We start from the raw sequence: 20,324 nt of genomic DNA, 5'->3' as shown, positions 1-20,324 counted from the left end.
TCCAACACTGGTTATTGGTTTTATTGCGATAGAAATTATTTGGTCACTCTGAGTGGACTTCTGCCGTCGGCGTCGTCGCCGCCGTGAGGTTCCGTATAAAGTGCAAGGGCGATTGAATCTTCGCCGCGCGCCATAAGCCGTGTGTGCAAGTGAAAGCGCGGGTCCCGTGCGCGCTTTCACGAAGAGCGAACGCACGGTGGAGAGCAAACGCGACGTCTTCCGTCGTGCGAAAGACCGTAGGGGATGGGAGGGGGGAGGGGAGGCGACGTTTAGCTGCGGCACCAAATGCGTATCTTGCGATCGGGCGCAAGGAGAACTGGTGACTCAATCTCCCATGCAAAAGGAGGAAAGCGGGAAGGCAGCGCGGAAGGGAGGGGGTGGGGTTTCTACTCTGCCAGCAACTGCGTACTTGTACTTTGCGCGGCTTTTGGCTGTCGCGCGCTCCGTATCTTGAAAGCGATCTCCACATGGCTCCTACCTTTGTATGCGCTGTGTCACTGGGTCACTGGCTCTCATCCAGTGACCGAAGCCGGCGTCAAAAAAAGATGGCACTGACAAGCGCCACACACCCAGTATTAAATACCTAGTGATCCACGTTGGCGTGCCAGAGGATGATTGAAGAGCGGCACAAATCCAGTGAAATGGGAGTCTCCAGAGAGTTCGGTACGTGACTCGCTTTCTTCTGAAAGCATGGTCAGAGGAGACAGACCAACGCAAGATATTTGCTGCAGTGGTGTCACACATGTGAAGTACAGCGAATTAAATGTGCACCTACGGTTCACATATGACGAGACCTGTCTGTACAAATTGAAAGCGAAACTTTACGTGTCTTGTGAAGCCCACTTTCAGTTTTCTGCGTGGGGTTCCCAGCCTATTGCTGAAAAAGTTTCAGCCAAAGTATTTTTTATTTTCTTTGGTTATGGTCATTCCCGATGTTCTTTTCACATTTAGATAGAAATTGAGTATTTTTTAGGTATTTATATGTGTCACCATTAAAGGGATAAAATCATCTGATGTGAAGTCACCTACTTAGACAGCGAAGTTTGTGGCCTCGGTCACTTCGAATCTTGTATTGCGCGAAAGTCAATGGTCCTAGTAAGAAACGCCGAAGATACTCCAGGCGGGGGTGTTCAGACCATCTTTATTGTTATGTTGTTAAATATAAACGTGTTCTACATGTTCACGCAGATGCAGAATTGAAATAAACCTGATAGGCAATATCCTGAGCTGTAACCCTCGCTGTTGCAGCTCTTGATGCAGGCCTGACCGTCGGGACAACCGGTAGCACGGCCTGAAAAATGTGGTATCGTTGTCAGAATGTACATGTATTGCCGTTATTCAGCGAATTGTTAGCCATCTGTACAAGAAGCCTAGCTTCTGCTGCACGTTGCTGAGAGAGAAAGAGGTGTAGTACGAAGTAAAGCAATTTCAGGCAAATGAAAATTATCGCAGTTATTTCAAAGCATCGAGTCAATAACTTGAAGCTACTGTAACTGTAACGCCATGTAGCTCTTTACGCGACTACCAAACCACGTCATGCACAAGAAACAACTGTCTACAGAAGCGATGTTCAATGGTGTCATTTATTTAGTTAATCTAGTATTGTACATCTGCAAACAAGCAAGCTCATACATCAAAACACTGTTCAAGGTATAGGTGACATGGTCAAATTGGGTGCGCTCCTAGAAGTCAACGGCATATTCAACAATACCGTCGCAATAAAGTGCGGCGCCCTTTAGTCCAAATATGTGGGACGAATTCTCTTGTCTATGAAAAGTAATTCAGTGGCTAACTTCATTTTGACTATAGAAGTGGTCACACACCAAAGTAGCAAGCTAGCTAGAAGTAACTCTGTGATAAGATGACGTGACAGAAATTGAACTGTGTAATAGCAGCACAGACCTACTTTTATGATTGTCTTTTCGCTCAGGAAAAGAGAACGGTCAACTTACGAATTCGAACTTTCGCCGGTTCTCGTCCCGTCACCTCAGTTCCGCAGGTGATCACTGCAAACACTGCATGAAAGCAACGTACAAGATATCGGTGATCACCATGACTAAGAGGCTAGGTGGTATAACTGGCAATCAGACAATGTGCGCAGAGCGACACCGGATAAAGAAGAGAAAGGAACGGACGAAGACAAGCGCTCACTTCCGACTAATCTTTAATTTCGTGATCACAATGTTAACTGCCAACGCTTGTTGGCCAAAACAAAAAGAACATCTTTATTCTTTGAGAAGCACCAACGTAAAATAACAGAAGGCACGATCTGGTGCGCATCCCAGGTAACAAAGCTCCTTTTTAAACATGGTGACAGAAGCTTTGCTACCACAATTGCCATTATTTTAAATTATTATCCTGGCGCGAGCGCTTGCGTCTTCAGCAATTGCTGCGGCTTCTTCCGACAAAGTAGCCCAGCCACATTGACCACAAACCCCTCTATTCCTTCCTACACTTTTAGATTACGCTCCTGTAATCTAACATTAGGACCTTTACCCAGTTTGCCCCATCTACCGTAATCTACAAGAGAAGGAGATGACATCTAGCAAATCGACTGTGAAATCAGCAGACCTCTTTCTGTGCTTTGTATTACATGTGCGCGAGTCTTTATTACCAGGGAACGTTCTGGCATATAACTGAAATAAATGATTTATACGGAGCCGAAAAACTGCAGAAACATACGCCCGCTGCCCAATCTTTTACTATGGCAAAGTACCATAGATGTGCGGGATAAATGCCACATTCTTTCGAGCTGCACGAACAATGTCACCATTATTTAATTTCTTGGGCAGCGCAACTGACACAGAGACTAGCCGGTGACTCGAAGTGGAGACGAATAAAATTTAGTTCTTAGTAAGCGTTTGTCTCCGTCATGCCTTTCTGTATTTTGTACGCTGTGGCGCTGTGCACATCGTCATGACAAATAGATTTTCTTTCATGTATTCAACCCCTAATACCTGGGTACGATTTCAACGAACACCATTTCCGGTAACGACTGACTGCGCCTGCTAGCGCAGCGTGAGTAGTGAAATCCTTCAGACATCGGCGGTAGCTTCATTTGTGTCGAGTCATAGCTACAAACTGAAACCAAGTCATTCTCAGAGGAGGGGTATCTCTTGACAGGGATAGCTTTTGATTTGAGTGCCCACCACGAAATGTTTGATTTCAGCACCCGCCACAATAAGCCACTGCCCGCACGACGCAACTGCTGCCGCATAGAGTACCAAATTGCCACGTTCCTTCCTCCGTGGTCGCCAGAGGCGAATAAAATTACTCACCTCCATGGGATGGTCGTGTTCTGTGCAACTTAGGAATGGGATTCCGCTAAGTGTAACACAAAACGCGTTTTACAGGTTCCGCGACCACGGTTGAGTCTATTGAGTTTCTTATTTATGTCTCCACGATGTACACAACAAGGCGTTAGAGAAGACAGCATGCATAATAAAGCTTCCATAAAGTTACCTTAACCCACTCTCGATGCAAAGCTACGATGCAGGACCTCGTAACGCCGCAGTTCCGTCGTCCACCGCCGCCGCCGCGAGCACGCCCGCCCGTCGCCCAGCGCAGCTACCAGAGGAAGACGGACATTTGGCGCGCCCCCGACCACCGCCCGCTCTGCTATCACTACGGGGAAGCCGGCCACGTCTACCGCCAATGCCCACACCTACCGCAATGCCCACACCATCTACCGCAATGCCCACACCATCTCGAACCCTTGTAGGCCCGAGATGGGCCTACAAGGGTTCGCCGTGAACGCGCCACGTCCACAGCTTGGCGAGCGACCACGTGACATCGCCGACTACCTCGCCGGAGCTCAGTGGCAACTACGACGACCCTCACGCTCGCCGTCACCAGGCTGCTACATCTCGCCCCATCGCCGTCAGTACACCGGTCCCACTCGGTGCCGATCTCAAAGCCCTTACCCGGGAAACTGAAAGCAGCAACCGATGGAGGTGCGGTTGCTGTACGACGCAATGACGAAGATCCTCCGCCGCCACCGACAACGACGATTCGCGAATCATCATGACGAGATATCAGCACGCCGCCTAGCAACAGCCTTGACAACACTTCACCGCCGAAAGAAGACCTTCTGACGCGACGTAGCAGTAGCCGAGCAAGCCGACGCAGCCGTGATCCGACGCCACGAATTAACCGCATCGTCAGACGCTGGTCTACCGATCTAGACGAGCTAATCGATGGTCATAACGTCACCGCTCTCGTCGACACTGGTGCCGACTATTCCGTCTTCAGTGGCGAGTTCGCCGCCAAGTTGAAGAAGGTGAAGACGGCCTGGCAAGGACCCGATATCCGGACAGCGGGAGGCCACCTAATAACGCCGGCTGGAATCTGCACAGCATGAGTCACGGTCAACAACCGCACTTACCCGGCGGGCTTCGTAATCCTGCAGCACTGCTCCAAGGATGTCATCCTAGGTATGGACTTTCTAAACCAACATGGTGCAGTCATCGACTTACGGTCTAAGTCGATAACGCTTTCAGCGCACAACGCAATACCACCGGCTACGAACATCAGTTACCATGCCTTGAATGTGCTAGAAGAACAAGTCACCGTTCCGCCTCGCTCCAGGGTAATAATTTTCGTCGGTACCGAAGTGCCTGCAGACATGGAGGGCGTCAACGAGGGTGATCATCACTTACTGCTGGATCGTGAAATTTGCGTCGCTAGAGGCAGAGCTGAGCTACATGAAGGGAAAGCAAAAGTGATGCTCACGAACTTCAGCCACGAATACAAGCACATTAACAAAGGCACCACGGTCGCCTACATCGACGAAATAGTACAAGCCAGCAGTGCTTTCGCCTTCACGGATTCTAGTGCACCTGCAACGACGACTGTAGTACCTGAACCGACTTTCGACATCAATCAGAACCTTCCCAGGCATAAGAAAGGACAGCTAAAAGCTCTGCTCCTGCAATACAAGGACTGCTTCTCGTCGTCGTCCAAAGTTCGACAAACCCCTGTCGCCAAGCACCGAATCATAACCGAAGAATACGTCCGCCCACTCCGTCAGAGTCCGTACCGAGTTTCGGTGCGCGAACGCGAAGCCATAAAGCAACAAGTCGACGAAATGGTACGCGACGACATCATCCAGCCGTCAAAGAGGCCGTGGGCATCCTCCGTGGTGTTAGTGCAGAAGAAGGATGGAACCCTACGTTCCTGTGTCGATTATCGTCGCCTCAACAAAATCACGAAGAAGGACCTATACCCTCTCCCTCGGATTGACGACGCCTTGGATCGACTCTACCACGCAAACTATTTCTCGTCGATGGACCTCAAAACTGGCTACTGGCAAATCGAAGTCGACGATAGGGAACGGGAGAAGACTGCGTTTATAACACCAGATGGACTGTTCGAGTTCAAGGTTATGCCGTTTGGTCTTGGCTCGGCACCTGCGACTTTCCAACGTGTCATGGATACAGTACTGGCAGGCTTGAAGTGGCAGTCTTGCCTCGTCTATTTGGGCGACGTTGTTGTGTTTGCCTCAAGCTTCGAGGAACACCTCCGGCGCCTTGAAACAGTTCTTCAAGCAATCAAGACCTCCGGACTCACGTTAAAGCCAGAAAAATGCCGCTTCGCGTTACGAGGAGCTCTTATTTTTGGGCCACGTCATCAATAGGTCTGGAGTGTGCCCTGATCCACAGAAAACTGCGGCCATCGCTGACTTTCCTCCGCCCGCCGAGAAGAAGGCAGTCCGTAGATTTCTTGGACTGTGCGCCTATTACAGGCGCTTTGTCAAGACTTTTCGCGGATCGCTAAGCCACTGACATACCTCACGAAGGCCGACGTCGAGTTCAAGTGGGATACGCGGCAAGTCGAAGCTTTTGAAGAACTTAAGCGACGCCTGCAATCACTGCCAATACTTGCACATTTCGACGAAAACGTCGATACCGAAGTGCACACCGCCGCAAGCAGTGTAAGACTCGGCGCCGTGCTTGTGCAGAGGACTGACGGACTGGAAAGGGTTGTAAGTTACGCTAGCCGGTCGCTGTCGAAGGCGAAAACCAATTATTCCACAACCGAAAAGGAGTGTCTCGCCATCATCTGGGCTAGATCAAAGTTTCGCCCCTACCTCTATTGCAGGCCCTTCAATGTTGCGAGCGACCACCACGCCTTGTGTTGGCTAGCTAACTTGAAGGATACTTCAGGTCGTCTCACACGATGGAGTCTAAGACTTCAAGCATTCGATATTACCGTCGTTTACAAGTCCGGAGAAAAGCACTCTGACTCCGACTGCTTGTCTCGCGCCCCCGTCGAACCGCCACCATAGGACGACCAGGTTGACGACACTTTCTTGGGACCCATAAGTGCCGATCATTTCGCCGAACAACAGCGAGCCGACCCGGAACTAAGGAGCCTTGTAGACTACCTGGAAGGCAAGACCGTCGTTGTGCATAAAGTGTTCAGGCGAGGATTGGCGTCGTTTTTCTTGCAAAACGACATTCTCCTAAAGAAGAACTTTTCGCCTCTCCGAGCCAACTACCTCCTCGTGGTACCCTCAGCATTGCATCCAGAGGTTCTGCAAGCTCTCCATGACGATCCAACGGCAGGACATCTCGGTTTTTCCCGCACGCTCGCGAGGATACAAGAAAAATACTACTGGCCTCGCCTCTCTGCCGACGTCGCCCATTACGTAAGGACATGCCGAGAGTGTCAGCGACGCAAAACACCGCCGACACGACCAGCCGGACTTCCACAGCCAATCGAACCACCTCGCCGACCGTTCCAGCAGATCGGGATGGACTTACTAGGGCCTTTTCCGACGTCGACGTCCGGGAATAAATGAATCGTCGTAGCTACGGACTACCTCACCCGCTACGCCGAAACAAAAGCCTTGCCCAAAGGCAGTGCCGCCGAGGTAGCCGGATTATTCGTTGAGAACATCCTCCTGCGTCACGGTGCCCTTGAAGTCCTCATCACCGACAGAGGTACAGCCTTTACGGCAGAACTAACTCAAGCCATCCTGCGATACAGCCAGACAAGCCATCACCGAACCACCGCCTACCACCCGCAGACGAATGGCCTCACCGAGCGCCTAAATAAGGCCATCGCTGACATGCTGGCAATGTACGTCGACGTCGAACACAAGACGTGGGATGCCATCCTTCCGTAGGTGACCTTCGCATACAACACGGCCATGCAAGAAACGACGCACATGGCGCCGTTCAACCTGGTCTACGGAAGGAATCCGACAACGACGCTTGACGCCATGCTACCGGATGTCACCGACGAAGAAAATCTCGACGTTGCCCCCTATTTGCAGCGTGCCGAAGAAGGTCGACAGCTCGCCCTCATGCGCATCAAGAACCAGCAGAGGACCGACAGCCGACACTACAATCTTCGACGACGCTACGTCGAGCACCAGCCCGGCGACCGTGTTTGGGTCTGGACTCCGATACGCCGGCGAGGACTTAGCGAGAAACTGCTACGACGCTATTTCGGACCCTACAAGATTATCCGACGGATTGGCGCACTGGACTATGAGGTCGTGCCAGACGGCATTTCGCAATCACAGTGGCGCTGCGCACGACCCGAAGTCATCCACGTGGTGCGTCTTAAGCCTTTCCACGCCCGCTGACGAACTTAGGTACTTCGTTGCTTTGTTATTTTTATTGTCTTTATTACACCTGGTTTATGTTTTCAGATTCATGTTCGTTAGTAGCATCGGGACGATGTTTTTTTTAAGGGGAGGGTATTACCACGTGTACTTGTTTGTCTTTCACCGGTGACCGCTCTTCACCGGCTCACAAATTTTAACCGTTATCGCTCCGCGCAGGACGCGCCTGCATGTATCGGAAGTTTCTCGAACGTTATCGATGCTTCTTTCCATTGCCTGTTTTCAGCGACGCTTATGTTATCTGATTATATGACCGACGCGAATTGTCTAGAACTTTCTGGAAGACACGCGGGCACCAGGAAATAATCCAAAACATTCGATGACTCATGAATAAAAGCCGACGAGTTTCGCTGATGATCAGATTTTCGACGATCGCCGACTGTGTTCACCGCTGTCGTTTACCTTGGAGTGCAACTTTCTTTTGTGGGCATAGGTTCGTCCCATAAAGTCCGTTTCGTCATTGACAGTTTTGCGACTGTTTTCTTCACCGTCACTACTACGTGACAATATATAATGACGTTTATTTTTTATTAGACATCGAATCTTTCTGAAAAAAAAAAATTAGGTGCAGCTTCAAACTAAGTGGTGCGAAGACTGGGCAAACAACGAAGCTAGTAGCCCTTCCCTAGCTTTAACTTTGCTTTCCTTTGCTTAACTTGGTTTGGCTTGGCTGGTTCTAAGCCAAACTTAGCCGACCCCGAGTATCGGGTCGACACTCGGGGTCGGCGCTCAGTCTTCTTAAAGGCCACTTTATAGCCCGACGTAGCGTTGACGCGTGAGCGCGCTGGGCACGGCGACGCCACGCCAGCGAAAGCGCAGCACTCTATAGTCCGGCGCAGGGTGGGACGCTTCTTCTTCGGGTGTCCGGATCTGTGGTCGTCCCACGTCAAGGGAACAAGGGCACGGCACAGAGTCGACGAGAGTTCTGCCGCCATCGCGGCGGCTCCGAGCTTTATCTCCTCGGTGACGTTACGAACAAGCTGCGCCTCCGCACTTGCCGGGGCGTGGCTGGTCGAAACCTGCCGTGTCGCAGCCAGAGGTACCGGCTCCAGTCACTGAAACCGCGCGCGTCCGACACGAACGCGGGGAAACGCGGACAGCGTCGGCAGCAGTTCTGCGTGTTGCCTTGTTGGTGCTGCTACAATTTTTTTCTCATCCTCTCTCTCTCACACTCTCATTTTCTCTTACTCTCTCCCGAGAATAGCGCGCGCCGCGCGTATGCTCTCCTTCCCTCTCCTTAACGTCTCAGTGCAACATGTGCCCGGCACAGAGTCTACGCAGCTGCGTACGTGTTTTAAAGACGATAGTCTTTCTTGGCGAACTTAAACGCTGAAAATTTGGTCTGTCTGTCTGTCTGTCTGTCTGTCTGTCCGTCTGTTTGTCTGTCTGTCACCCGATTCAGCCACCCGGCCAAAGTTGGACCACTTGCTTACCGCCCACACTACTTAAACTGGTACGGCTGTTCATACTTGTGAACGTTATCGATCACAAAGTAAACAAATTTTCAGCGTTTACGTTCGCCAAGAAAGACTATCGTCTTTAATATTACGCAGATCTGAGGCGCAACATCACTAGGTCAGTATTAGGAGGTGTGTTCCTTTAATAGAAAATACATAGATACGTAACTCTAAAGACCCTAGTTTCTTAAGCTGCGCTGAAAATGCCATGCTATGCGCACCGACGAACGACGTTCCCCGACTGCGCGCCGACGAGCGCCCTCTGCCATGGAGGAAGGAAACCCTCTGCACAAGCTCATGTTTCCCGATGTATTGCCAGATGGCGTCCATATCTCACGCAGCGCCTCCTCAATTTTATCAATGCCAGCCAGATGCGGCCGATTCAACATAAAGGAAGCGCTGTCAGAGGCAGGGCAAAACATAAATGGTCGCTTGATGAAATAATGCGGTAAAATCAAATCTGTTCAAACAAACCTCCATTGCATTTATCATGCCAGGACGGAAATGGTACGAGAACAGCATCACGGGTGGCCGCGGATCAGACCAGCACTCATGTAGTACGGCCGGCAGAAGACTATCGTCTTTCGACGACATTTGCAGCGAAGCACGCAGATACGCGGTAATTTTTTGTTTCGCGACGATCACCGCACCGACTGGCAGAGCCGCGACAAGCGGCACGATATATAGACCGGCCACACAGTTGCCGCTCCCCTGCAACTGCAGCTTATGCAGCCGTAATCTTTACCGGGAAAGCCTTGCCGCCAACGCTATGCGCAAAGACGAGCTTTCTGGTTGCGTTTTTACAGCGTAAGCTATTATGGGCTTATTCCAATAGCCGTTCCGGGTCGCGATTATGCCGCCATCGGCGGCTCCCGCCACGTAACCGCTATAGGGAGCCTGCATGCAAGCGCTGTTTTAAACAGCGCTTAAACAGCGCTTGCATGTAGGCTCCCTTAACCGCTATCGCCGGAAATGTGAAAAAAGTACCGGATTCCCGCCGAGATCGAGCCCGCGCCCGCTGCGGGGGAGCCGGATACTTTACCACTGAGCCACGCAAGCGCTTGCTATCGGGCCGCGAAAATACGTTTAATGCAAGCACGCAGGAGGAGATGACTCGAGCCTCCGCCAGTATGGTGGCGCCATCTAGGTAAGATGCCCGCAAATGCAGTGTCTGCAGGTGCAGACGATGATATGCGATTCAGACGAGGCACGCGATCAACGTGCTCCCGAGCTACCGAGCTTCCGCCAGTGTGGTGGCGCCATCTAGTTAGGGTGCCTGCAAACGGCGGGCGGACAGTTCAGATCGCTCGCGTGAAAACGGGGCGAACAGATTCCCGTGAAGCCGCGGCTTCACGGCAATTTGGGCGCCACGCTTTGTGCGTGGTGCCCCAATTTGGAGCTATTTTTGAGCCGCTCCACCAGCTTACGCTGTGAATGTGCTGCGCGTGCCGCGCAGGCCTGTGATTTTCTTTTCCCCGAATGGCCGGTGCCGCGATATTTGAGCGCAGCTGGTTAAGTGTTTTGAATTCCAGTTATATTGAGGCACATAATTAGAATCTCAACGGTAGGGTGCTCTCGGCGGCGGCGCTGAGCCTATGCTCGTGCAGATTGTGTAGCAGCAGTGGCAGGCGAAGCGCTTGCAACGGTTGCGTCGTTGATTGTTCAGAAAGAAAGAAAATGGGTGCGCGTGGCTCACGCGGAGCGCATTTTATAGCGGCGGAGGTGCAGGTGAAGTAGCGCATGCGCAGTGGGTCGCCGCCGTGGAACATGTGTCGTGCGGCTCTCCTCCTCGGCTACGTGAGGTCACCACCCAGTTCCGCCTGGCCATGAAAACTAATACGCATGTATGACAGTATTCTATAGACAACGTTGTCAACTAGTTGACGTACGGGGAGCACCAGAATTCCCGTAAACAATTATCTGCTGCCCTATTTCTCGAGGTTAGAGGAGCTTATATAGCGCCACTCACGGAGCGATCTTCAGCACGGCCGAGACAGTACAGCTTGGCCACAATATCAATCTCTGGATATATAGCTGCTTACCATAGAGATAATTTATCAAACTCACCGAGGATGGCCCGAACCGCAAGCATTACTGTAACCACGTGGTACCTCAGGTTGGAGTACTGAGCCTAACATTCATAAATCTAACTCTCATTGTACTCACCGACACCCTTCCAAGCACCGTTTGGTTTTCCAGATACGCAGACGAAATTTGTAACTGAACGTCGGTCGTGACGTGGCTTCCGAAGGCAGCCGCTTCAACATCACCCTACTTCGCGAACAAGGGCTGCCTTATATCAAGAGAAAAGTGCGCGCGGTGGTTGCATTTACCAGAGAACCATTGCCTCCATACTTTATATCTATCAACGGGCAGGTGGTATCGTACAGCACGTCATATTTTTTCGCGGATAGTTATTGAAACAATTTTCTCGTGGACTCTCATGTGAAATACTACAAAAATGTCTGATGGCAATTTCCATAGGTTTAGATTCCCAGCGGAAAACGCTGGGAAGTGTCAATACAATCTATGCTGCAACTGTACAAGGGTCATTTTATGGGAAACCTGCGGAGCAGCCTACCAGTCATCTCCACCACCTATAGAACTAACCATAGTACAATCCAAAATACCCAAGCACAATGCCTTAGGTCTACAGCGCGGCGGGTCAACAACCACAACTATTGCAATCGCTCTAGATTGCCCAATCAGAAGGCACATTACCATTGAGAAAATACGTGTGCACCGAAGACACATCGTCCAGAACCCTATACACCACCTCATCAGTCTCCAAGCAGAAAGGCCCTGCACAACAATCAGTGCAACTGTCTTCGCGCATCGTGCTTCACTTACATCAGGGTACGCACCTTCGGCCAGGCCTCCGATTCCTCCATGAGGTATGAGCCTTCCTCAAGTAAAATTCCAAATCACAGGGCATCAGAAACAAATTGGCACTTGCCGTCATCTGCACTCCAACAGCTCAGTTTACTCCTCTTGCGTGAGGAATACGGAATGCACACACGCAGGCGCGGATCTAGGGGGGATGTCCGGATGTCCTGACCCCCCCCCCTCAGATTTCCGCATCGGCCCCTCGCTGACAGGGGGACGGCCCTGTCGCGAAAAACTGTGGCCACCAGCATTCTTCAAAAGTATTTTTCGCGAGTACCAGTGATATCACCAATGTGGTAGTAAAGCTAGCTCGCTCACAAGCTTAGTTGTATTCCGTCGGGGTGTGGTGTTGCGAAGTTGCCGTCGTTATTTTTTCTCATGAACACCTCGACCTCTTGGCGCCGGCGGTGCCTTACTCGTCCCGTCGGTGGCGTCGAATGAACGAGGAGACGTCCCTTAACTCCCTTTTGCCAAGCACGCCGATGTCCGCGCGAGTGCCTTCGCGCCTGATCAACTTAGTTGCCCCTTGGGGTGTCATCGGTTGCCTCATTGGTTGTCATCGGTTCCGCGACCAACCTGCTTGATGAAAGAGATCACTTGCTGAAGTGTTCATATACAGGGTTTGTCCGAAAAGTAATGCCAGTGAAGCGACTATATTGTGAAGCGACTATAAGTCGCAGCGCGCTAAGACCAGTTGCGATTGGTGTAGGGGGAAGTTAGCTTACGCACGCGCGGTCGCTCAGTCGTCTGCGACCATCTGGAGAGTAAGGACAAGGTTTTACAGCGTAAGCTGTTATGGGCTCATTCCAATAGCTGTTTCGGGTCGCGATGATGCCGCCGGCGATGGAACGCGTCGGCTTGCACGCGCGACGTAGTCCCAAGCAGGCCGCGTCGGGCGCGTTGCAGTGGGAGCGAATGTGACAGCCGTAGTTGCATTGTCCGCCGCTTGGCTGGGCCGAACGGCGCTAGCCATCGGCGATGGAACGCGTCGGCTTGCACGCGCGACGGCGTCCCAAGCGCGTTCCTGACGCATTCACTCAAATTACTAGGCAGTAACGCTCCTCTAGCTTATGCTGTGACTGTGCTGCAGTCGACAAAAAATAATTGTTCAATTTTAGTTAATTGGGCTGCTCACAGCGATAATTATCATCTCATTTTGTGCCCCCCTGACCACATAACTTATTTGCACAGGTGGTCTTCGTGTGCCTCCCAGTGCCTAATTTTAAGAAAAGCATAAAGCTTAGTTTTGAACACCCGGTATTATCAGGCGCAGCCGCCAAGCACATGGCTGTATTGGGTAACGTCCTTTTCCTATAAGCTCGAGAAACCGATACCTGGTTTCGCTACAGGTCTTCTTCCTCTTTCTGGGGTTTTATGTGCCAAAACCAGTTCTGATTATGAGGCACGCCGTAGCGGAAGGCTCCGGATTAATTTTGACCATCTGTGCCGCGCAGGCCTGGCATTTTTTCGTCAACTCATTTTCATTGACCGTGCAAGCCGTAATGTAGCGCTCCTTGGAACAAAGGACCGCCATCGAGTTTTGTGTGAAACTCAGCAAAGTCTGCAGAGGAAACTATTCCTATTATAAAGACAGCTTTTGATGATAATTGTTTGTCACAACATCAAGTTTACCGGGGGCACGGTCTTTTTAGAAGGCTTTGAAGAGGTCAGCGATGAAGCCCGCGCTGTACCGCCATCAACGACCATCACCGACGAAAATGTGACGCCCGCGAGAGATCTTTTGTACTCAGACCCTCGTTTGAGTGTCCGTTTAGTGGCACAGACAGTAAACATTCTAAAAAGTGCCGTTCACAAGATTTTGACGAATAATTTTCAGATGCGAAAGTGTGCACGAAGATCTCGCGCAAAATGTTAATGGACGACCAACAATCGAACCGAGTTGAAACGCGCCAGGAGGTTTGGAACTTGTGCGAATGTGACCCCCACGTTTTGCACAATGTCATCACAGGTGACAAAAGTTGGGTGTTTGAATACGACCGCGAAACAAAAAGGCTAAGTGCCAAGTGGCACAGCTCGGCGCCCCCTCGCCCCAAGAAGACCAGAATTATCAAGTCAAAGGTCAAAAGTGCTCAAGCGACTGAAACGAAGGATTCATCGCACCTGGCCTGATATCGGGGGTGATTCGAAACTTCACCATGACACTGCACCATGCAGCCTGCACCGCCTTCCTCGTGACCCGCTTCCTGGCCAATTGAAAGATGCCAATGGTTCCCCAGCCGCCCTACTGTCCTGACGTGGCTCTCCCATGCTTCTTCTTCTTTCTGCGTTTGAAAATTCCCATGAAAGGACAACATTTCGCGACAGTTGGCAAAGTCGAAGAGGCTTGCAACAAGGCTATAAAGGACATTCCTAAGGAGGCCTACCGTGAATGACGCCTTCGATGGTTGGAAATCTCGCTAGCAGCCATGTAACGACGCAGGAGGAGCCTATTTTGAAACATTTTATTGTGTTGTACCAATCTGATCAATAGTTTCTTTTTAATCGAAATTACTGACATTACTTTTCGGACAAACCCTGTATAAATAATAACAACTAACAGCTAAACTAACAACTACGCATGGGCAACTTTTTTTAACTGTAGCACTCTTGCGATCACAGTTAGACGTTGACAATATCCAGTACGAGCGCAGTACGCTACAAGTTTTTTATTGTAACTTCGCAGTTTTATTGTCATACATTAAGCATAGGAGGCTCAAAGCAGCCGGATCCGTTTATCTGAGTGGGCGTTCTTGCGGAGCGGGGCGAAGCCTCGAGCAGCGGCTGCGAAGTGGCGGAGCGTGACGGCCAACGCCAGCGCGCGGGCCTAGGGTGGCGTCGCGTGGTTAGAGAAACGGGAGCAGATGCGCGCCTTGTGTAAAAGGATGGCGTCGCGTGGGAAGCAAAACATGAAGACGCTGGCTCGAGCTCTCGGCTACTACGCCGCATCTTTCACTTGTAGGTGGCGTCGTGAGTCTTCATACGCGGTGATTCGCATATCGTGAACAACCAGCGTAGTGGTTGCCGCGTTGTAGCTCCAAAGCAAACGAAGGTGTCTCAGCCGAACACATAGCATCTCCTTCAAGAAAACAAGGTGTCCCAACAGAACTCCAAAGACGGACCCGTGCTTACGCATTTATAACGAACCTGCAACAGATCATCCCAAATTTTATTTTAAGAAACATTACAGGCTAGATATACCAGGTGTTCAAAATTAAGCTTTATGGTTTTCTTAAAATTAGGCACTGGGAGGCACGTGAAGACCACCTGCGCAAATAAGTCATGTGGCCAAGGGGGGCACAAAGTGAGATCATAATTATCGCTGTCAGCAGCCGAACTGACTAAAATTGAATAATTAGCTTTTTATTGAGTGCAGTAATAAACACGACTGCCTCTAAGTTTTCAATACAAACATACCCACTTACTGCAGTCGACAAAAAATAATTGTTCAATTTTAGTTAATTGGGCTGCTCACAGCGATAATTATCATCTCACTTTGTGCCCCCCTGGCCACATAACTTATTTGCACAGGTGGTCTTCGTGTGCCTCCCAGTGCCTAATTTTAAGAAAAGCATAAAGCTTAGTTTTGAACACCCGGTATTATCAGGCGCAGCCGCCAAGCACATGGCTGTATTGGGTAACGTCCTTTTCCTATAAGCTCGAGAAACCGATACCTGGTTTCGCTACAGGTCTTCTTCCTCTTTCTGGGGTTTTATGTGCCAAAACCAGTTATGATTATGAGGCACGCCGTAGCGGAAGGCTCCGGATTAATTTTGACCATCTGGGGTTCTTTAACGTGCACTACAACGCAAGCACACGGGCATTTTTGCATTTCGCCTCCATCGAAATGCGGCCGCCACGAATCCCGCGATCTCGTGCTCAGCAGCGCAACGCTGTCTGAGCCATCACGGTGGGCTACAGGTGTTGCTCTAGCCGTACAAAACGCGGTTTTATCGTGAGCAGAAACGGTGAATTTCGGTAAATAAGAAAGGCTACTATGATCATCATCATCATTGACAGAAGCTGACCCCCCCCCCCTCAGAAAAAACCTGGATCCGCCCCTGCACACACGTCTACGCTGATGGCTCAACAATATAGACAAGTTCCGGAGGCGCTGTAGTTATACCTTCACGAGGAAATACCTTACTGTTCAAGACTCCCCACGTCGCTACGTATAAAGCTGTAAGGTCGCACCTCTCCGTGGTGCATTTGATGTGATCAATGCCGAGAGCCTTGCAAAATGAACAGTTTTCTGTCTTATATTGCCGTCATTGCAATTTATGCAGTCGCTGTTTCGGCAGGGAACTTACGACCAATTTGACGTCGGAAATCGTGCAACTTAAGCCCTACTTGAGAGAAAAAGGACACGACATTTCTTTTGAATGGAGACTCGACCATTGCGATATCACTGGAAATGATGACGCCGACAAGGCTGCGTGGATATCCCATGAGGAAGAGCGCTGGTTCCCAATTACACTATCCAGGACAGACGTTGTCAGACACCTTCGCCTTCTCTAGTTACCGGAGTGCTATAACGCACAAATAAGGCTCACCAGACAACATAAACCCTTCAGTGCAACTTGGACATCTGCCCGGGCGTCACCGACTGGAATTGTTTCTCTGTATCAGGGGTGGTTGGACGCTCCCTTTGCGAAAACCTGTTTTACTCATTAATCATACTGGCTGACAGTCTTGTATGTGATAACTGCGGCTGCGAGGAGAACATTTACCACATATTGTGCCACTGTCCTTAACTTGAAATACAATAACAATCTATGTCCAATGCATTAGGGCGACTAGATGAGTTTCCACTAAGCGAACAGACACTACTGGAACATCGCTCCACCGATTATCGATAGATAGATAGATAAACTTTAATTCAAATATAGTTTTGTCTTGCCCCAATGGGGCATCGCTAATGGTCGGGGCCCCTAGTCCAGGGCTCCGCTGGCTCTTGCCATCGTCTCTGCTCTCTGGATCAGCTTGAGCTGGTCGTCGAGGGCCGAGCTGGACAGCAGTGCCTCCCATTGCTCCCTCGTGGTGTTCGTGTCATGGTGTTCTATGTTGTGTAGCGTGCACTCCCACGTAATGTGGTATAGGGTTGGTGTGGCCCCACACCACGGGCATTCGTCCCTGTAGGCTGTGGGGTGCAGGCGATGTAATATGTGTAGGTTCGTGTAAGTGCCTGTCTGGAGCCTACGCCAGGCAGCGGCATCCTCCGTCTTTAGTATTCGATGGGGTGGGGGATATCGCAAGCGACTCCCTCTGTGGTAGTTCAGGATTGCTGAATACTCGGGGTCAACTGGGTCAGGGTCATCTGCAGTCGGCGTGATGAGTGCTCGGTTATATGCAAATTCTCGAGCTGCTCTGTCGGCATACAGGTTACCCGTGATGGCAGCGTGACCCGGTATCCAAATGATGGTTATGATGGTGTTGTCGTCAGTGTCCTCCTTAGGTATTTGGGCTAGGACTTGTGCCGCAGGTCTTGCGATTCTTCCCTGTAGGAAGTTGCGGCAGGCCTGCTGGGAGTCCGTGAGGATCGTCAGTGGTTTTTTTGCGTGTTGACCTTCGCGGATGGCTAACGCGATGGCCAGTTCTTCCGCTTCCGTGATCGTGCAGGGGCGGGTCGATGCACTGGAGGTGACGTGGCCTCGGCGGTCGCATACCACTGCCACTGCGCCCTTTTTATTCGTTCCGTACATAGCGGCGACCGATTATCGACGCTGAAGGCAGTGAAGACACTTCTGTACTTTCTGAAAACGACTGGCTTGTGCTAGTGTTGTGCACTGAGATGTGCTGTCTGCGCACGTCCACACATTCACTGCGTTCCTCTCTCGCTCTCTCCCTCAATCTTCTTTATATTCCGCTGTTCGCTTAACCCATTGCAGTGGAGGCAACCATACACATTTATGGTATCATCCCTACCTTATTTCTCTCTCTCCGGTGAATAATTTGTTGTTTTTTTGCGTAGAGCTTACGGCTTTATTATTCCTTGGTGAATATCTGGTTCACAAATTTAGTTCGCGGTGAAATGTGTCGTATAACTGTAGATCTAGGTTCTGCCCCGCAATGCTGTACTGACATCCAATACACAGAATAACTGACCATCTTCGCCTAAAGCAAAATTAAAAACAATAGTGGGATACTTTAGAACAGAAACGCTCAATCGTAAATGTAGTGCAAATACGCTGAAATTGTTTATAATCCATATTACGCCCAGTAGAGCTACATATTCAAACTTATGCCCTAAGTTAACCAGGCAAAATAAATAAAATATTTCATTTCCGAAGGTGATACATATAAACAGCAGAAAAACGAGTCGTTGGCTTCCCAATGTAAGTTAATTACTCATTCAGAAACTGCACTATCAAATCCGTGAGTTCCTGAATAAGTACGATGGAATAGTGAACTCAGTCAATTTACAAGTAAAATACGACAAACTTAAAGGAGTTTCGGAGGAAATACTGAAGTTAGGACTATGGCTATCTCTAAGTTGTTTTTAGTCGCTTGGGTGCCTCTTTCAGAACTATAAGAACTGGCACAATATTCAGGTATATATTAGAACACAAATATTGTGTTTGAGTTTTTATGCTATTGTAAAACGCTGTTCGATGACTTTACTTCGGTTTTAGGCAGCTATTCGGAGTGGTATGCACTACGTTTACTCTGAATTGGTTTAGAACGTTTCATTTTCATTACTTCGATGAAAGTAACGTTTCATCACTTCTGGTGCACAATAACGCGAGAGTTTTTTTGCGTGTTCCTGTATTGACTAGTTTAAATTAGGCAGTGCACGGACCGTTGTAGGTACCTCTAGCTTTTAGTTTTCTTAGGCAGGACATAGAATAAGGTGAAATAGAATGGAGGAATCGATAAGTTGTTTAAAAAACAAGTCCTACAGGCATTAATCCTACTTTGCTAACACTGCCATAAAGAGTAGCAACATGACACTCGCGTGACGCTTTGCTTAGCAGACAGCTTTGCGCAGCGTTTTCTACAGTGAAAACTTTGAATTTGAGTGTTGCTTACCGGCAAGCATTGCTAGGAATCTGATGACTGAGGTCTTCATTGTGCCGGCAAACAAATGAAACTTGGAACCTGCGTTGATACCAAAGCCGTGAGAATAAATTTCGCTTCATCAGACCAAGGCTGAAAGTTTCCCTACTTTTTAGACTTAGATGAACAGCCGCTCAAAATGAAGAGAGTTCACTTACCAGGCCCTGTGCACCTACTTGGCTGTTCTTCACTATGTGCGGTCGTGGACGCTAATAAGCAGGGCTCCTTTTATGCTATGCCATGTCTATAAATGATATTTTCCAAAAACTACTGCATGGGACTTTAATTACCGCAGGTGGACGTCAGACGTTCTAATTTCCTAAGAATTTATACCAGTCCATCTGCAATGGGGTTGTCAGTTCAAAAGAGATTCGAGATTAAAGTGGATGACATAGATTAGTCAAACGCCGGGAAGCAAGAACGGTGCTATTTCGCCGGAATAAAAACAACTACTTATAAATAATAAGCTGTTTCCAATTACAACTTCTTCATTGGATTTAGTGCGTTGTACTTGAGTGACGGACGGCTCGAGGATAAATTATCCGGAGGCATGTGTTTGTACCACACTGAAAGGACGCTGTAGCACTTTGAGCTTGTATAGAGTGGATATTACATTTTAGTGAGTGCATAAATACTGCGCTTCATTTCAAGACAATTTGGGAACATAACAGAACACAATGTAATACAATAGTAGTTGATTCGGACATTTACAAAAATGACCAGGAGCACCAACTCTAGAGGCACTCAGCTTTGCCTGACGAGGCTCCGAGCCCCCGAGATGCTCTACTACAGACAAAATAAATAGTACAAATTTCACGCACTGGAACGCGTGGCCACTGCCTATCTTTGCAACACTAGCGCCGAAGAATTGTACTGTCAGAAGAATGAATAATGTGACAAGCAGTTCTAGAGTGTAGCTTAATTAAACGTTTGACTTGCTTAATGATTTCCATATCGTTAGACACAAGGCATGCAAAAACAAAACGATTAAAAATTCAGCAGATCGACAGTTTTAGTATAGCGTACGCTGTACGCTTTAGTACAGCGTACGCTAAACAGCGCACGTTTATTACAGTTTTAGTTGGCCGGCGAGATCTTCCGATCTCAGAGGCGATATGCCATCGTCGCGCCTATCTCTCGACTTCACTGACAGGTGGCGCTCACATATCTTGAAGGTTTCCCTCGTTAGGCTTCGTGTTGTTCGAAACAAGAAGCGATCTCGAAAACTCCACAAGGTTATCCATAATACACTGTTGTCGAAGCGTCCTGAGACTAAGCGAAAGCCGTTTACGCAG

General features: G+C 49.5%; 1 long non-coding RNA gene across 1 annotated transcript; it reads right to left on the bottom strand.

Moving 5' to 3' along the window:
* Window positions 1-1,128: 1,128 nt before the first annotated feature.
* Window positions 1,129-19,263, bottom strand: LOC119464750 (uncharacterized). The gene is made up of 4 exons (XR_005194564.2): window positions 19,188-19,263; window positions 19,003-19,071; window positions 1,953-2,015; window positions 1,129-1,291 (listed from the first exon to the last, which is right to left on the bottom strand). It is a non-coding gene; the product is annotated as an uncharacterized LOC119464750 (long non-coding RNA).
* Window positions 19,264-20,324: the final 1,061 nt, after the last annotated feature.

This window comes from Dermacentor silvarum, chromosome 9 (genome assembly GCF_013339745.2).
Source record: "Dermacentor silvarum isolate Dsil-2018 chromosome 9, BIME_Dsil_1.4, whole genome shotgun sequence".
In the NCBI taxonomy this organism is placed as follows: Eukaryota; Metazoa; Arthropoda; class Arachnida; order Ixodida; family Ixodidae; genus Dermacentor; species Dermacentor silvarum.
The sequence above is the reverse complement of the archived record's forward strand: the minus strand, read 5'-3'. Positions and strand labels throughout refer to the sequence as shown.